Source organism: Battus philenor, unplaced genomic scaffold (assembly GCF_028537555.1).
Source record: "Battus philenor isolate CCGP_79_NKW_IND1 unplaced genomic scaffold, ilBatPhil1.0.hap1 SCAF_26, whole genome shotgun sequence".
Taxonomy (NCBI): Eukaryota; Metazoa; Arthropoda; class Insecta; order Lepidoptera; family Papilionidae; genus Battus; species Battus philenor.
Genome location: NW_027181689.1, coordinates 7544450 through 7561167, shown reverse-complemented (window position 1 = coordinate 7561167; position 16718 = coordinate 7544450). Strand labels below are relative to the sequence as shown.

General features: G+C 33.1%; 4 non-coding genes across 4 annotated transcripts; 2 read left to right on the top strand and 2 right to left on the bottom strand.

The window, feature by feature from the left end:
- Positions 1–4356: 4356 nt before the first annotated feature.
- TRNAV-CAC (transfer RNA valine (anticodon CAC)) lies at positions 4357–4429 on the bottom strand. The gene has a single exon. It is a non-coding gene; the product is annotated as a tRNA-Val (tRNA).
- A 641-nt stretch (positions 4430–5070) lies between these two features.
- On the top strand, positions 5071–5143 carry TRNAR-ACG (transfer RNA arginine (anticodon ACG)). Its single transcript has one exon. It is a non-coding gene; the product is annotated as a tRNA-Arg (tRNA).
- A 574-nt stretch (positions 5144–5717) lies between these two features.
- Positions 5718–5790, top strand: TRNAR-ACG (transfer RNA arginine (anticodon ACG)). Its single transcript has one exon. It is a non-coding gene; the product is annotated as a tRNA-Arg (tRNA).
- Positions 5791–10322: 4532 nt separating this feature from the next.
- On the bottom strand, positions 10323–10395 carry TRNAR-ACG (transfer RNA arginine (anticodon ACG)). The gene has a single exon. It is a non-coding gene; the product is annotated as a tRNA-Arg (tRNA).
- Between the last annotated feature and the right edge of the window lie 6323 nt (positions 10396–16718).

Here is a 16718-nt window from a genome sequence, read left to right as displayed (position 1 = left end):
ATACTTTAATTTTTTAACAAATCTTTACAATGGTAAAATTACATTGTTGAAATTTATTTTGACGGAATTTTAAAACAAATCAAACTATTCTCCTGTCATTTAGCTACGGGAGAAGCGGTGTGAGGCTAGGTATAGGAATATGTAACTATATCAAGTCATCACGTCATCAATTTGATCAAACCTAAAAATTCTTAACGAAAATATACGCTTAAAGAAACCTGAAATAAACCTTATAAAATTATTAATAGGAAGACTAATAAAGTCCATAAAAATCATCGTATAAATTTAGATTTTCGCTGATTAACTAGTCCAATAACCTAATTGCTAAAACGGACTCCTCCCAGACTCTCAATGACGATACTCAACGAGCAAGCAGTCCGTGAAATTGCGGCACTTAGTCCCGGTGGAACATTTCGCACATTTGCATAAGCCTGGGAACGTTTGCGACGAAAATAGAACTCGTATCCCCGGCTGCTTGGATTTATTCAATATCTGGGGCGTGGGCGAGCCCGCGGTGCCACGAACGACGCGTACCTACTTATATTTCAATGAAGCCGAACTCATAAACGATTAAACTTAAAATTTAGTGTGCCTTCATACTTGCAGTGGAAGGTCTCATCAAGCATCATAGAGAAGATATAACAAGGTGTGGTTACTATAGTCATCATCGTCTCAACCAAAAGACGCCAACAGCAAGGCAGAGATCCCGCCACAATGTTTTTGTTTTTGTAATTGTTTTACCCCTCCTGCATTGCACACAATAAATTCCCGCGACCTCCATTATGTTGTTGTTCCACCTAGTAATGGCGTCTAACCACACCGTGTCCACCGGCTTGTGGTCGAGATTCAAGAACCTTTCAGCCCCTATGGCCGTTGCCCTTACGAGCAATGTGCCACACCCTCAGTCACTTCGCACGAGCAGTTCTTCATGCTATGTCAGTGATTTTGATTCTTCTTCCATCTTTTAGTTTCTGTGTTGATTTTGAAGCGAAATTTCGAACATATCCCTTTCTATTTCTCTCTGGGTGACTATCAACCTTCTTTCAGAGTCCATATGTCATCACTGGCAACACACACTGGTCAAATACCTTCATTAAACATCACAGAGAAAAACAAGGTGCGTTTGCTTTTAGAATATAGTATAAATATTTTTCTCTATGACTCTCTGTGCTCTTATGCATGAACATATGCAACTGTGCATTGTGAAACAGTTACGAGGCAGATATTGAGTAAGAAGATTTTGTATCCTAATTGAAATGAAACAACTTTGTTCAAAGTAAACCAGACTTCCAAACTTAATGCTTAATTGACAAAATGTCATGGCTATTTATATATACACCTGCGTGAATAATATTATAATAGTTTAACACAATTGCGCGGCATATGAATGACTTTTTGAGGCGACGTTAGTCAACGTTACTCGATGTTCTTGAAGAAGCGACGCATGTCAACAAGATGATAGTTTTCTCTTTGCTAAAAGGGGGCAGTTGGTCGGGACTCGCGGTTTAACTATTACAACATATTCTCATCACCTTGTCTCTCTTTAGTTGTTAAAAAATTAGAATTCCGATTATTTTTAACGAAAGGAAATTCTCGAAAAACTGGGTTTTTAAAGTAGTAAAAGTTTTAATCCTGATTAAAAATAGACTGTATTCCAAATTAGGATTTTAATTTATGAGCGAAGCATAAAAACACTGCAAAAGAATTTTAAGCTTATTCAAATTAGAGCGGATCGTTTTTTTTGTTCTTTCCTTTCAATATTGTTTGAAATACTTTTCGTATACAATATTTAAAACTTTTGACTGCCTCAATGCAATCAAATTTTACATTTTTAATTGTTTGTGTGTGCCTTGTGGGCTTCTATTTATCTAGGAAAGCCAGCTATGTACTCGTATATCCACCAAACTTGCCACCATAGACCGAAAGGTACATTTAAATGTTATTTGCTTTACTTTTATCTACACGATGGTTCATTTTCTCGCACCTTCCTGTCTTATCGGAGGCAAGATTAATGTTCCAGGAATGAGTGGTTGGTGCACTGGCTGAATCAAGACTGAACGATTCATCACACGTTCTCTTCTCACTGAGGCATTTACAGAAGGTGCAATAGTGTAAGTCACTTATATTCTGTTGTTTATGGTACTACGTTATGAAGGTTTTTGTATAGTGTCTTTCTTCAATACAGGCCGCCCCCAAGATATCTATGGAGGGATATACCATAATCGCCACGCTTGGCAGGCGGGTTGGCGATCGCCGTGTATTATGGTATGCGGCGCACGCTGCTGCTCATTCTCTTAAACCTTGTTTGTGCGCAGTGACAATTTTATATAGTTAATGCACAAAGTGTTAATTATATAAGATTGTATCTCGGAAATCGAAACCTATGTTCGCGAGTCTCTGCCTTTTACCATTAGGCTACCGCTTCACAAATACTAAAAAGTTCATGACAAAATAAACACCAATAATTAATTAAAATATGTCTGGAATGCTATTGCTTGTCAATCACTGCTCGCAACATTGACTTTATATTTACACATATGTGTCTGCCGGGAGACAAACTTGCTACTGATAATCCTAAAACACAGTCACATTATTAGGTTACCGTTGTCATGTTTAAATACAAATTATATCGCATATCATCGCATATCATTATAATCGATTATACATTAATAATTAAATTCTTAATTTTTAAAACTTCATCGTAAAGAGGCATTAATATTTTTATGTAACTGTGTACGGTTTCACAGTATCCTCTCGTCTTAACTCTCTTAATATTCATGTAATAAATTTAAAGAAGTTTAATACCTTTTAAAAAATATTATTACAGGGTCCAAATTTTTAACTGAAAATGAAGTCGGGAAATAAATAGCTGTAACCATTTATTATCCACAATGTTTACAAAATATTAATATAAATGTCCTAACTGAATATTCATATAATAGTGGATTTATATATACTATATTCCTAAATAGCTTACCATTGCATGAGAAATATCAGCTCATCACACATGTCATTTATTTACTAGAATGTGTCTCGTCACAGCTTGAATCTAGAGGATGGTTTGGACTTTTAGCTAACTTGAGAAGTTGTAAGAAACAACTTCTCAAAAGCAAAACTTCGCGGTTGGAGAGTTCGAAAACAAAACGATCTTGTACTAAATTTGGAAGGGAATAGTTTCGGAAAAGTTAGGGAAATCGAATTGAATAATCTATAGCAGCTGAGTAGCAACGCTTTCAGGCCCTTAATTTTAGTCAGAACCTTAGTAAATACATATATTCGTTAGATATAAAGTGTTATGTATTTAATATTTTTAACGTTTCATGCTCGTAATTTAATATATGTTATAGACGTTTTTTAGTTTCTTACTTTCATGCTGTATATATATATATATATATATATATATATATATATATATATATATATATATATATATATATATATATATATATATATATATATATATATGTAATTCATAAATCGCTGGATGCGAACAGCTAGACCTGTCATCGTGGTGATCTCTGCGAGAGACCTCTGCCATGCAGTAGGTGTCTATCTGCCGAAAAAAAGAAGAAAAAGATATTTATATACACACCGATGTATACATGCATAGAGGGTGGTAAGTTATATTTAGAGCTATTCAAAATATCTTCAAGTTAAAAAATGTCATTTGTTTATTACTGATAAATAAAACAGTCCCATTTTAATATATACATAAGTTGCACCAACAAACATGTTTCTTTGAAACAACACGACTTTTAAAATTTTCATTAAATAATTAACGAACAACTGTATAAAATGAATAATACAAAATGTAAGCAGTTCTGTAGTTTCAGCGCGCTAATGCATCCTATCAGCCAACACACAATTATGTTACGAATTGCCCAAGTTAATAAAGATAAGAGCAAAGAGACATACAAGCATAAAAGCTCTATAACACATTAGCAATGAAACTTTATTCCTAAAAGACAACTTTCCTTTCAGAGCAAAAAAAAAGCAAAAGACCGTCGCGCTAGTTCGTAGTACTATTCATGAACACTACAAGGAATGCCCCCTCCAAGAACACGGTGGACGAATAAAGAAAAAAAACAATGTACCCAACTCACACAGAAGCGTCACATAACATTTAAGCGAATTAGAAGGAGAAATAGTAGTAGCAGAAAGGAAACTTTAGTTATTAGCTCTGAGAAACTAATATAGCGCACGAAAAAAAATTGTTGAACAATAACGTACCTTGATTAATTTAATATACATTGGAAACAAAACATGAAAAACATATGTGTAATTGATAAGAATATTAATTATTTAATGAAGATTTAAAATAAAAGTATTTACTTTCGACCAAAAACTAATTTGTGATGTTTCCGCCCGGGATCGAACCGGGGACCTTGTGCGTGTGAAGCACACGTGATAACCACTACACTACGGAAACTTATGCAGTTTAGTTGTATTTTAATGCATTATATACACATAACATATTTTCTTATCTATAATATCAATGCATAGAACAATAAGATAGTTTTAAAGATGTTATATGTAAGCAATTTTATAATGTATTTTAAAAATAAATAAAAAAACTTTTAGTTTTTTCTTATCAGCATTACGACATTTGTGTGTCAAAGAAAAATGAATCTTCATCGGGAATATTTTCTTGCAATGATTTTTTGCAATTTTGAATCCAGCTTGAAACTTTAAGAATCCGTTCATTACCTTTGATTAGCATTTGTACATAAGATATTATGCAATTGTTTGTCATTAGTACAAAAAAGGCTAGGAGTGGATCGCAAACATCGCGTGCTCTTTTATTCTTCTACCATTTAGTCATGATTTAAAATGTATTTGCGTTACACAGCTTTGTACTAAAACGATCTTTCCCCTTAACAAAAATTTATTTTACTTTATAGTTGAAAAGTTTTTAGGACTGATTATGATTTCGAGAAGTGTGAAAAATTATACTAAATCAAGTGTATATAAATAATTAAAAACAGTTTTAAATAATTAATGTAACTATATGCAATTCCGAAACAAACATGCGCTCACATTATTTACCTATTTTTGTAGTACCTAGTAAATGGCCCTGTGGCGCAATGGATAACGCGTCTGACTACGGATCAGAAGATTCCAGGTTCGAATCCTGGCAGGGTCGTAGTGCAAGCTTTTTACATAATCATAATACCAAAAAGAAAAAGATTTCAAGCTCTTTTCGTTCGACAACAAGAAAGTAGTAATTAAGCAAGATAGTTCGCTTTTTTCAATGTATTAGAATTTTTTTTATACATTTAAGTTAGTTCTTTCGATCTTTTTATTTTTCAAATCTTTATCTTGTACTTGAACCAAAACCACTGTAGTTTCTTCGTCAGACTCGGAGCCAGCTACACGAACTTCCCGCCCATGGGCCCAAAGCATTTCGACGGGCCCAATTAGAATCATTAAGAAATTAATATTTTTTTATTCTTTACATTTAAAACCCTATAGCCTATGAAAGTAATCGAAATAAATTTCTATTGTTCTTTTTTCAAAGTGTATCTTAACCTAAGTTTGGGTTCTAATTCGAAATATTAACAGACTTTTTAAATTTGCCAACCTTAAAAATTTGCGGCTCGGGCCTATGTAGTCCATATTTAAATCCAGTTCCGGTCCAACTATAATTAAATATATATTTTTTTCAGTTATAGTCTGACCTTTCAACACTATTTTCTTTTCGTATATTCTCGTCAGTTGGCCCTGTGGCGCAATGGATAACGCGTCTGACTACGGATCAGAAGATTCCAAGTTCGAATCCTGGCAGGGTCGCAATTATAGTTCATTTTAGGTAATTTTTATTAAAAAAATCATTTTTAGTTTGACCCAGTAATAAAAAGACTCTCGGTAATATAACATTCGCTAATAATATACGCCGGTAATCGGGCACGTTATATATTTTCCTGAGACCTGTAAACTCTTTAGTAATAACTAAAAGTTGGAAATTTAAAAATTTCAGCGTAATAACGCTGAAATTCTAAAAAACACCATCTCTGCGAGAAACGATAGCGGGTAGTTCTAGGCTTTGAAAACAGGTCTCCCATTGTGTCCCGCGCTTACGTTTATCTTAGTTTTCTTTGACTTAGAAACGCTAAGCCGGAATGGCGAGAGAACTTTCTGAGTAATCTTCGCTAATTCTTCTTCACTTCCAAGTTACAAAAATAATTTTAAAACGTCAATGTACTATTACTTTAACATAAACCCTTATATTATAATTATAACTTTACAAAATTGATGATATTGCCATTGTTGGTAATAACAAGAAAAAATGTGAAATGAAGAGGTCCGTATAGGAGGCTTTACCTTCTGTCCTCAGTGCAGGATTACAAAGAGCACAAAACAAATTACTATTGAGGCTTTAAGATCTTGAATAGAGACCACAGAGCAGCAAGCGCAGCGGAGGATTTCTACCCAAATGGACAGACAACCTTACTAAGTTTTCGGAAGGCGCTGGAAGTAGGCTGCTTTCCATCGATCTTATTGGGCATCTATATACAATGATGATGATATTTTATACTACTAAAGTCAATACTGAATTCTCATATTAACGCATCTTTTGATTGTATCGTAAATAAACTGAAGATGTGTGCGACGAGATCAGAGTCATCACCACATTCCATTCACCTACCATTTCTTACCCAATTTTCTTTGAAAAAATTTTAAAAGGAAAATTTACATCAACATGTATGGTATGCTTGTGAATATAAATATGTATTTCTTGTTCATATATTATACAGGACAGTTGATAATAGGTGTAAAAGTTTTATTGGCTTTATAGCTCATTCACTATCAATTAATGTATGTTACATTTTATCCAAAATTTGACGATTTTAGAAATAATAAGTGACGACGTGATAACATAGTGAGAAAAAGCGTTTATAAAATTCGAACTAGTGCATATTAAAATTAATGATTATTTCTGTCTGTATCTGTCCCGACAGACCTTGTCCTGCCAGAAGTTATTGGCTGGTTGGATTCTAATAGAGATTAATGATCATTTTATACAGGTTGATTAGAAATAAGTGTAAAACCTTTAAAGCTTTTTGCTGACAAAAAACCTATCCTTTTGCCTCTTTAAAATCTTACCTCTAACCAATAAGGAGAAGAAGAAATATAGGCATTTCTCCTTTTCATGTCACTTTGAACAAAACTAACCTCGAATTGCACCATCCGATTAACAGAATGTGTAGCACCTATAATCAATTTAAAGCCGAAATATTTATAATGATCATTTTGTTGGATTCACTGAAAGTGTTTACTCGTAAATTATTTGATTTATTCTTATTTATCGATAACATCACTGTAATGCAAGTATACGATTCTTTATTACCTTATATTATTTTTATTCAGAATTAAGTTAATATCGATTATTTGTAGGTTGTATTATTATTCAGAGAGCAGTTAATTATTATTCTTTTATAAATTTATTAGCGTTTAGACGGCTTTAAGGCTGGTTGGTTTATGGCTTTAGCTAGTATAATTATGGCCAGGACTGAGTACGCCTACAATAGTACTAAGTTTAAATTTAAGTTTGTGCATTATATGAAACTTATGAGAATTTATATTAAGTTTAGCTGTGGCCGTGCCTGGATATAATAAAAAATAGAGTTCATTTTATGACCACACGTCTTTCAATATGTCCATCAGTATGATTGTAAAATAAACTCATCGCTCAGTTGCAACATTGGCAACAATCACCATTAAATAGAGATATTTTATATTTCTACACTGAAATAGAAATAACAAGAAGTTTGACTTACTGACAGTTTTACTCTATCAGTTAACATATACTAACCTTCAAAACTTATTTTAAAAGAATTGTACCATTACAATATGCCTATAAACATTTGACCAATAGACAATTGGTCGACCGAAACAAGTAGAAGTGGTATTTAGTATAGAATAACCGTTGTGACATTTTGATGACATTTTATAAATGACTACTAGGTTTCCCCGTCCGCTTCGTTTTATTGAATCCATTCTATATAACTTGTAACAAAAAATATTTTAACTGATTATTATACGTATTTCGTTTGTAGCCGAGCTTTTCTTGATAAAAGAAATAATATAATCAAATTTCAAATCTATAAGCCTTATGGTTCCCGGTATATCGTAATGTACTTGAGTGGAAATTTTTGATATGTATATATAAGTAGATAAATAAGTTTTTCTATAGTTATTTATTGATTAATTTTACTATCCACTATAGATCATCTACAGTACTTGCTATATTATGAGAAGAATGTAAGAAGAACTCAATTTGATAGAAACTAGAATCTAATGGAGGTCTCTTATTATGAAATCTTTAAACTTCAAGTTAAGCTAAGCTTCTAAATGACTCTTTGGCGCTAAAATTTCACTTCGATAAATGTTTTTGATAAGTGCCAATTATCATTCAATATTATGTTTGGATACGATTTAATATATATTAGAATTTAATCGAAAAAATGACGAGGGGTGTTTAAAAATTGCTCTTTGATCTGTTACGCCTACTGTCAGTCAGGGGCAGGATTCTCAAGCTTTACAACAAAACACCACAACCACAGAAGTGATTAGTTTTATTGTAATAAAAGGAATTCATTGACAATATCAAAATTATAACTGTCAAAATTATATTATGGCTTCAAATTTAAATATTTCATTTGGGTGTTCAATGCCTTTAGTTTATCTGTTGTCGTGAATCTTTAAAACTACTTGTTCAAAATAGTATCTTACCCTTGTAAAGTTTATTTCCAAAGTTTAAAGAGGCTGGCATAGTTGAAGATGGTAAATATACTGGTTCATATATGGATTTTTGGTTGGACGCCTCATTGGACCACACGTTTGGTTTTATTTATTGTTCAGCAGTAATTGTTACTGGTGTTTCATATTGCGAGATGATAACACAGTTCTTTCTTCTGTAATTAGTGTTTGTTTCTGCTATAGATAAAAACTATGCGCCATAACCAGTGGAAAATTTTTATCACTGCATTAAACATTTTTTGGTCATTTTGTAGTTTCGGTTAACATAATTAGTTCCCTTAGAGTAAGAGATCACTCCCCGAATTCAACTCGGATGGGCGTCCAAAATACCGCATTGTGTGAAGACGGAGGTCTTTAACCAATGTATATTGTGATGTGATGTGATGTGAGTGATGACATGTGGATTCGAGATGTGCTTCTCACACGAAGGCTCAAAATCACCATGAAAACATGTCAAAGTGGCTATGCTCCTTGCTTCGTTGTGAGATCGAATTAAAATTGAAGAGATCCATAGAAGAATCAAAGTCACAGACGCACTTCGAAGAATTACTCGTCTGAAGTGGCAGTGAGTGGTACAGAACGGTCAGGTATCCGACGGCGATTAGATCCGAAAGAATGTCGATTGGTGATGACAAAGTGGCATATACTGCATGCGTCGGCCTTTTATTAGGTGGACCGACTACATAATCAAGGTTGCGAGAAGTGGCTGGATGTGAGCAGCGCAAGAAGCACATTTTGGCGATCTTTGTAGTAAGCTAATGCAGTGGGCTTTTATTGGATGACTTGAATAAAATTAGCCTCTTGTATTGTACAGCATGATATGTTCCCTAACGGGATTATTTTATGACCTAGATCTACGCCAAACAGTATGGAATGCTGCATCAATGGATTTTCTTGGAAAATTTCGAAAAAAAAATTGCAAATCTGTCAAAGTCGTGCAGACCACTTTTTCCTTTTTGTTACTTTATCTTCTGTGCCTTGTGATTTAATAAATATATTCCTCGTACCTTATGATCTATTTTTCATTTATTCTTAAAAAGTTAATTTTGTAAAAATGTTACGTTTGAATACAAACTCGGTTTTGTTATCTATATACACCAATTTATGCTTTCAACAAGACTTTGGAAGGTATTTTGTAATTGAAAAATTGTTTGCGTGTGTTTTAATTTAGAATTTCGGCATATACTTTGACATTATTGTATAGACTGTGTTATTTGAAACATTCACTATTTATGTCTGCTTATTTAAAACTCACACTGTTTATTATTTTTTGTGTACACATATTAAAAATCAATTGGATTTATAAGCTAATAATAATACTAGGCAATAATCGTTAATATTTTTGAGGTGTCCAAAAATATCTATTAGTTAGTATGTATCTCGTAAATGTTTTATTCTTATATGTATTCGCATATGTCTAAGATATGTTATTGATGATAACCGTTGTCATTAATAATTTTTCTTTGTTATTTAACTTGTACTTTTGTTATGTTAACATAACGGAATTTAAAAATATATAATGTAAAATAATATTTTTGAAAAAGACTTTAAAAAGCTAATCCCGACCCTGCCAGGATTCGAACCTGGAATCTTCTGATCCGTAGTCAGACGCGTTATCCATTGCGCCACAGGGCCGTGAGTACTTATTCGAAAATTGCAGTCTTAAGAAAAAAACACTGTTTTATTTCATAATTATGTTAAATAATTTTCTTTTATAACCATAGGTTATGCTGAAAAAAGTAAAACGTTATTTTTTAATTTAATATTGAAAGTAAACTAAACAAAATAAACATCATTTCCACGTCAAGTTAAAAACTATTTACACAACATTATCAAGTTATATTAAATTCGGATCGAAGTTTGCGAAAATTCCGCAAGACTCCTAAACTTGTGAAAGTTTGTAAGTCGATTCCTGTAATATTTAGATGTGCATATATATGGCTGCAATAACAACCGCTTTTGACAGTGATAAGAAAAATCAACGAATGGCAAGTTTCAATTGCCATTTACTTATAAAAGTATAACATAATAATATATATTAAAAAAAGTAATCATGAAGACATATACTGTGTGTGTATATCTACTGTATGTAGTCTAAAAATTATCTTAAGAGACGCCAGTGAAATGTTTGTTAACTATGTACTTTCAAGTTCAACGACCTTTCAGTCCCGCGAACACAGTTGAATAGTCAGATGAAGTTGCAATAGTCTCTGGGCTAGCATCATTAATATCAACAGATACAACATATAAATGTTTTATCATGTTCAGTTGTTTCATTAAAAATAAAGAAAAAGAAGATCAATGTTTGGATTGCCTTCAGAGATATCTACACCAAGATGAGAAATCTTTTTGTTTGTAGACTTTGTCGAAACAAATAAATCCTAAGACCAGTCAAGTAAGATCAGCAAATAATACGAACGAAGTACGTGGGAATAAATTCATAATGAATTTGTTTACAGTAAAGATAGCAGCGAGAGGTATAATAACGAAATTTCTTTATAACGTACGAATTAGGCTTGTGAATATCAGATAAAGGGGAATTTTAGGGTTTTTTTGATATTATTTAAAATTTATTCAAAATTGAGTTAAGTATCCAGAAGTGTCTCGTCGATAAAATTTAACGCTAATGCATTGTAAGAACCCAAACACCGTACTCGGATATAGTAATTTTTAATTAACTTTTTTATTATTTTCATTCTCTCTCTCTCTCATACTTCACAATTTCTTTCAGTTTTTTCCTCTTTATTTCTCGCGAAAAATTTTTACATTGCATCTATGCTAACATCTTTCATCCATCGCCAAACTTTACGCAATTTCATATTTTTATTTTTTTATGTATAAAGAACCTTAAGAATGAAAAGAGGTTTTCTGTCATAAATTAAATAAAAAAAAACTGTTATGCGAAGTTAACAACATGACTGTTCCATAGGAGGCGCAATTACAGAGTGCTTGTATTGTCATAATTACAGGACTAATTATACGCCTGCGGGAATAATGTGGAGGTTTCCCAGATCTTTATCCAGACACAATATTTCTAGCAATGGAAGAATCAACGAACCTTTGTGTGCTATGTGTTAGTTTGCCGTTAATGACTTCGTAGAAGATAGCAAGCACACCTGAGAAATTATGTATTCGTTTACTCGTCATTTAATGAACCAGGCTTTTTCAATGTTAATTAAATACATGCGATTTTGTTTTATTTAAAGTAAATAATATAAAAGCTACGAATAGCTTTTTATGTTATTTTTTTTTAATTTTTAACGTCTTACTTGCCATTGAAGTTATTCATGTATAAAGTAATAGTCAAATATGTTTTAATATGAGAGCAATGATATGACAAACATAAAAATAGTTTATTAAACTCAAATAATTCTTACAACGCAACGCCTCTGTTTAGCAATTTAAACGTCGAAGCTTTATCGAAACTTGAAAGATTTCGGAGCAAAGTTCGTAATATTTCTTAGTTACGTTTAAACTTGAAAGATTAATAGAAGACGGTAGCAATAATGAACAATTTTTGTAATTAAATCCGGTTCATATTTACTAATATTGCTTATCGATAATTTATCTAAAAAAACGTTTTTATCTTACGGTTAAACAATTTTTGTAAAAGTAAATAATTTTAAATTGACATTTATAACAAAAACCTTATAATTAAAGCAATTATATATTTTTAAAAGAAAGCGTGCTCGAAAAAAATCGAAAGCCGAAAACTAAAAAAATTGACTTTGAAAACAATATTTACTTTTTGCCGAGTAAAATTTTTTAACGTAATTTTTATTATAGTTAGTTTGGCCATAAATACAATAACACTTAAACAATACCAAATATAACATTTGAATTTGGAATTCATCATTTCATTTATTATTTGGATATTTAATATGATTTATTACTATCGCGTCAATTGGTGTTCGATATCACGTAGTTTTCAAAATAAGAGGGTGTTCAAGTGAACAGAATTTCAGTAAAAACTTTACCTAAATCAAATGTGGAGCCAAATGCAATTTTTAAGCCTCTAAGTGGAATGTTTGTGTACCGGGCTTTTAATATTGTTACGTACTGTGGTTTCTGACTCGTAATGAAACGCCACTGATTCATAAGGAGTCCTATATTCACAAACCAGATAGTCAGCCTTCTTTAATACAAAGTATAATTTTGCTTAGTTCAAACTACGCTTCTAAATCGCAGAAATCAGTGTCCAAACAACATACCAAATAGCTACTTTGTATCATTCATCGTAGATCTTAATCTTCTAACTAAAAAAAAAACAACACTGCCTGTCGACATAGGAAGCACACCTATTTATACTACGGAGAAGGTTCTAGTAAGTTGGCGATAGTACTCGGTTAGAATTTTCGAGAACCGTACACAAAAATCCATTAATAACTTCAAGGTCACGCATGTTTACGGCACTACTTGATCCTAGGGTTCCGTTTTTATTGTCTAGAGGGTTCTGTAACTCGTGCTTTGTAACAGTAACATTCAAGAGTTTTTGGTTAATCGAAATGATTTGATTTGTTGACTCATTTACATGTTTGAGATTATAATGTATACATGAAATATTGTTAAATTTAATTCAAAAATGGAAACTGTGAAGTTTCGTTAGCCCGGCTTTTCTCACCTCTTAAGCTTTCCGAGGCGATTGTAACTTACTATTTATAATGTTAAAATAACCGACGTCTCAAAAGTGTGTGTAAATGCATAATAGAATAAAGATATTTTGAATTTGAATTTAAATTTACGGAGACGATAGGAATTCCCGCTTTATTCGCTTTGATCGAGGCCGGATGAATGTATTCTTGCCAACAACGCTTGTGACTTCATTGTACCTCACAATAATGCGATAAATAAATCTCTACTTGATGTTTAAATTTTTGAGTAAGGTGAAAATTATAGTTGACTTCACTTTCTTAAATATCTCTTGTGTGTCTTGTCAGTCACATTCTCTTTCATTCCGTCGCATACGTACCTTTGCCGGTGACTAGCACTTCGAGAGCTCTATACAGAGGGTTTACTCGCGGAGGGCGGACTGCATATAAGGAATTTTTATTGTACCTTGGTTGCTCTTCTGTTTTATGTAATTTTGATATACATGTTTGTAGAAACGAGTTAAATAGCTTTGGTAACGATAATTAATCAAAAATGCTTTGATCAGAAAAACTTTAACAATAAAAACAATTCCAAAATAAATCTTCCCCTACCGGGAATCGAACATGAGCCTCCTAGGTGAAAGCCAGGCATCCTAGTCACTAAGCCATACGGGTTTTGGTATGTACACGTAATCTATATGTACTATATATAAGTAAACGTTTATTTCAAATCACAATTACACATACAAAACATTACAAAAAAAAATTAAATTCAAGACATAAAAGCTACTGCCGATATTTCAGCCCATATCGCCACGTCTCGCAAGCGAGTTGCCAATCGCGTGGTTTTATGGTATGCAGAGAACTGCTGCCAATCTACTAGAAACTAGGTTGTGAGCAGTTACAATCCCATATAATTAATGCACCAAGTAAAAACTATTTAGGATTGTTTGCCTTGAATACAACCCGCGACATAAGATCGCAAGTCTCAATCCTCTACCGCAGGGCGACCACTGCTCAAACACTAAACAATTGATGACAAAATAAAGATTAATAATTAATTAAATTATGCCTAGAATTATAAAGGCTAATATGGAAGGCTATTGCTTATATATGTCCGTAGGATAAGTGCCATAAATATTGTGCCGAAAAGAAGTACCACACGTCCAACCCTGCAGAAAGAACAGATTTCCAAGTAACGTTTAATAGCCGTGAGGAGACGAAGAGTCACACCGCGTTCACACAGTCAGACCAGGCCAGGGTACGCGCGTATCACAAACGTCACGTAACGAAACTACCACGCATCACAAACCTTTATATTGTAAAAAGTGCATCACAATAAACACGCATGTCCGTCAAATGTCATCTAGTTGTTTTATTTATGAAATTCGAACGAAATAAATAAAACACAAATTACATTCCTAATAAAGTTATGCGCAATTATTAATATGTGGTTTATATATTTTTACTTTATCAACAAACGAATAAATTATTTATAAATTAAAGAAATAGGTCCTGTAATTTCTATCCATTTCTATTACGGATCATATTAAAAGGCGATTTATACATTCACAAGCGGTTAACCAACTAGCTTAATAAGTTGGCTTTCAAAGCTTTATAGACGAATAAGTTATTAATTGACAGAATTTCCCACAGATTCATTTACGAGTAAACCACTGAATTTATTATCCGTTTCAATCAATTTCAATATTTACACACCACTGAAGCGTGTCATGATTAATTTACACTAAAGGTGATCAGGTGAGAATTTTGTAATATAAAATCATAGAGAACATCACAGCACACATCTACGACAATTATCATTGCACCAACTGAAAAAAATATTGGTCGGAGACCATTAGATACGGAGTACAATCCTTTATATAATTCTAAACATAACATGCACATACTCATACGTATATACACATACTAGCACGCACACCCACATCGACAAACAAACACGCACACGCACTAACATACACATTACTAATACTAATTGATACTACAGATTAATAATTTCACAAACTAGTGTCATCGTCATCGTTTAGCCGTAAGGCGTCCATATCTAGACATTTATGTCTCCCATAGATTTGCTATAAGAACTTCATCCAAGATGTTCCGATTATCTTACCAAGGTCGTCTGACTTTGTGGGTGGACGTCCTACCCTGGGCTTGCCGGTCCGTGGTCTCTCCTAGCTTATCGAATTTTTAATCGTAGAATTGATTTTTCCTCTAACTGTAACTCACTTTTGTTTTAGTATAATGAAAGTTTCTGCTTATACAAGTAATAGAGTTTTGCTTAAAAGGAGACTTCATACCTTTCAGTTGAATATAACAAAATTTGTCTTCAAATTATCAGTTTTCTTTTAGACTTACATGGTTAACACCGTCGTCTTTTAGACCGCTACTGCCTATACTCTGGAAACTTGTTTGTGAGCAGTGGCAACCAAAAAAACAAATACAATTAATGCCTAAAGATTGAATTATATAACATTTGTATCTCGAGAATAAAGGCCGCGTCCTTCGACCGCAAGTCCCAGTCCTCTGCTGCCGGTTCGAGAGGGCTGGACGCAGGCTCTGGACCTAAAACCTCTTTAAAGGCTGCAAAGTTCGTGGGCTTTCTGGAGCTTCAGCTTGTGCCTCAATACAACTACATACTGCAATTTCGAGACGCTGCATAGAGTGACCAATCTCAAGGGCCCCCTTTAGAGAAGCTCTTGTTTTGACTATCACTCGTCGAAATACTCGATTTGGTCGGATGATACATCCTGTCTAACATTACCATCACTTCTGTAAGCTTTAGCGCAAGGAAGAAGTGGCGGAAGGAACTCCAGCTATGAATCTATATAAAATGTTTGCCGACTCCTGTGGTGCAACCTCGTTTCCGATGACGCCGGTTTTCGAATGTTCGCGAATTAACACTATAAAAATGAATTTTAGAAATTAAGTTTAATAAATAGCTATATTGATAATAAAAAGGAAAATGCCATTCAAGGCATTCGTCTGACGGAGAATTATTACACTCGCCCATAACAGTGTTTAGACAGAATTGTGAGCAACAGAACGGTAGTCTATTTCCAAATGTCTCATGTGCGTCAAATGTTTCTGCCGTCTCACTGTTAACTAATCCAGATAGCTCGTCTGAAACTTCTTTTCAGAAACTAAAAAAGCGTAGGTTACTACTAATAAACTTTGCTATGTTTAGTTTTTCCTTAATTTTACTTGTTAGTGTAATTAGTATTTTATTCTTTGATTTAGATCCATCTTTGGGCGTAGACCTCCTTCTGCTAATTCTATACATCTCTGTCTTTTGCTTTGTTCACTCATTATTCCGCGATTTCAGGAATATCATCTTTCCACTCTTTCATG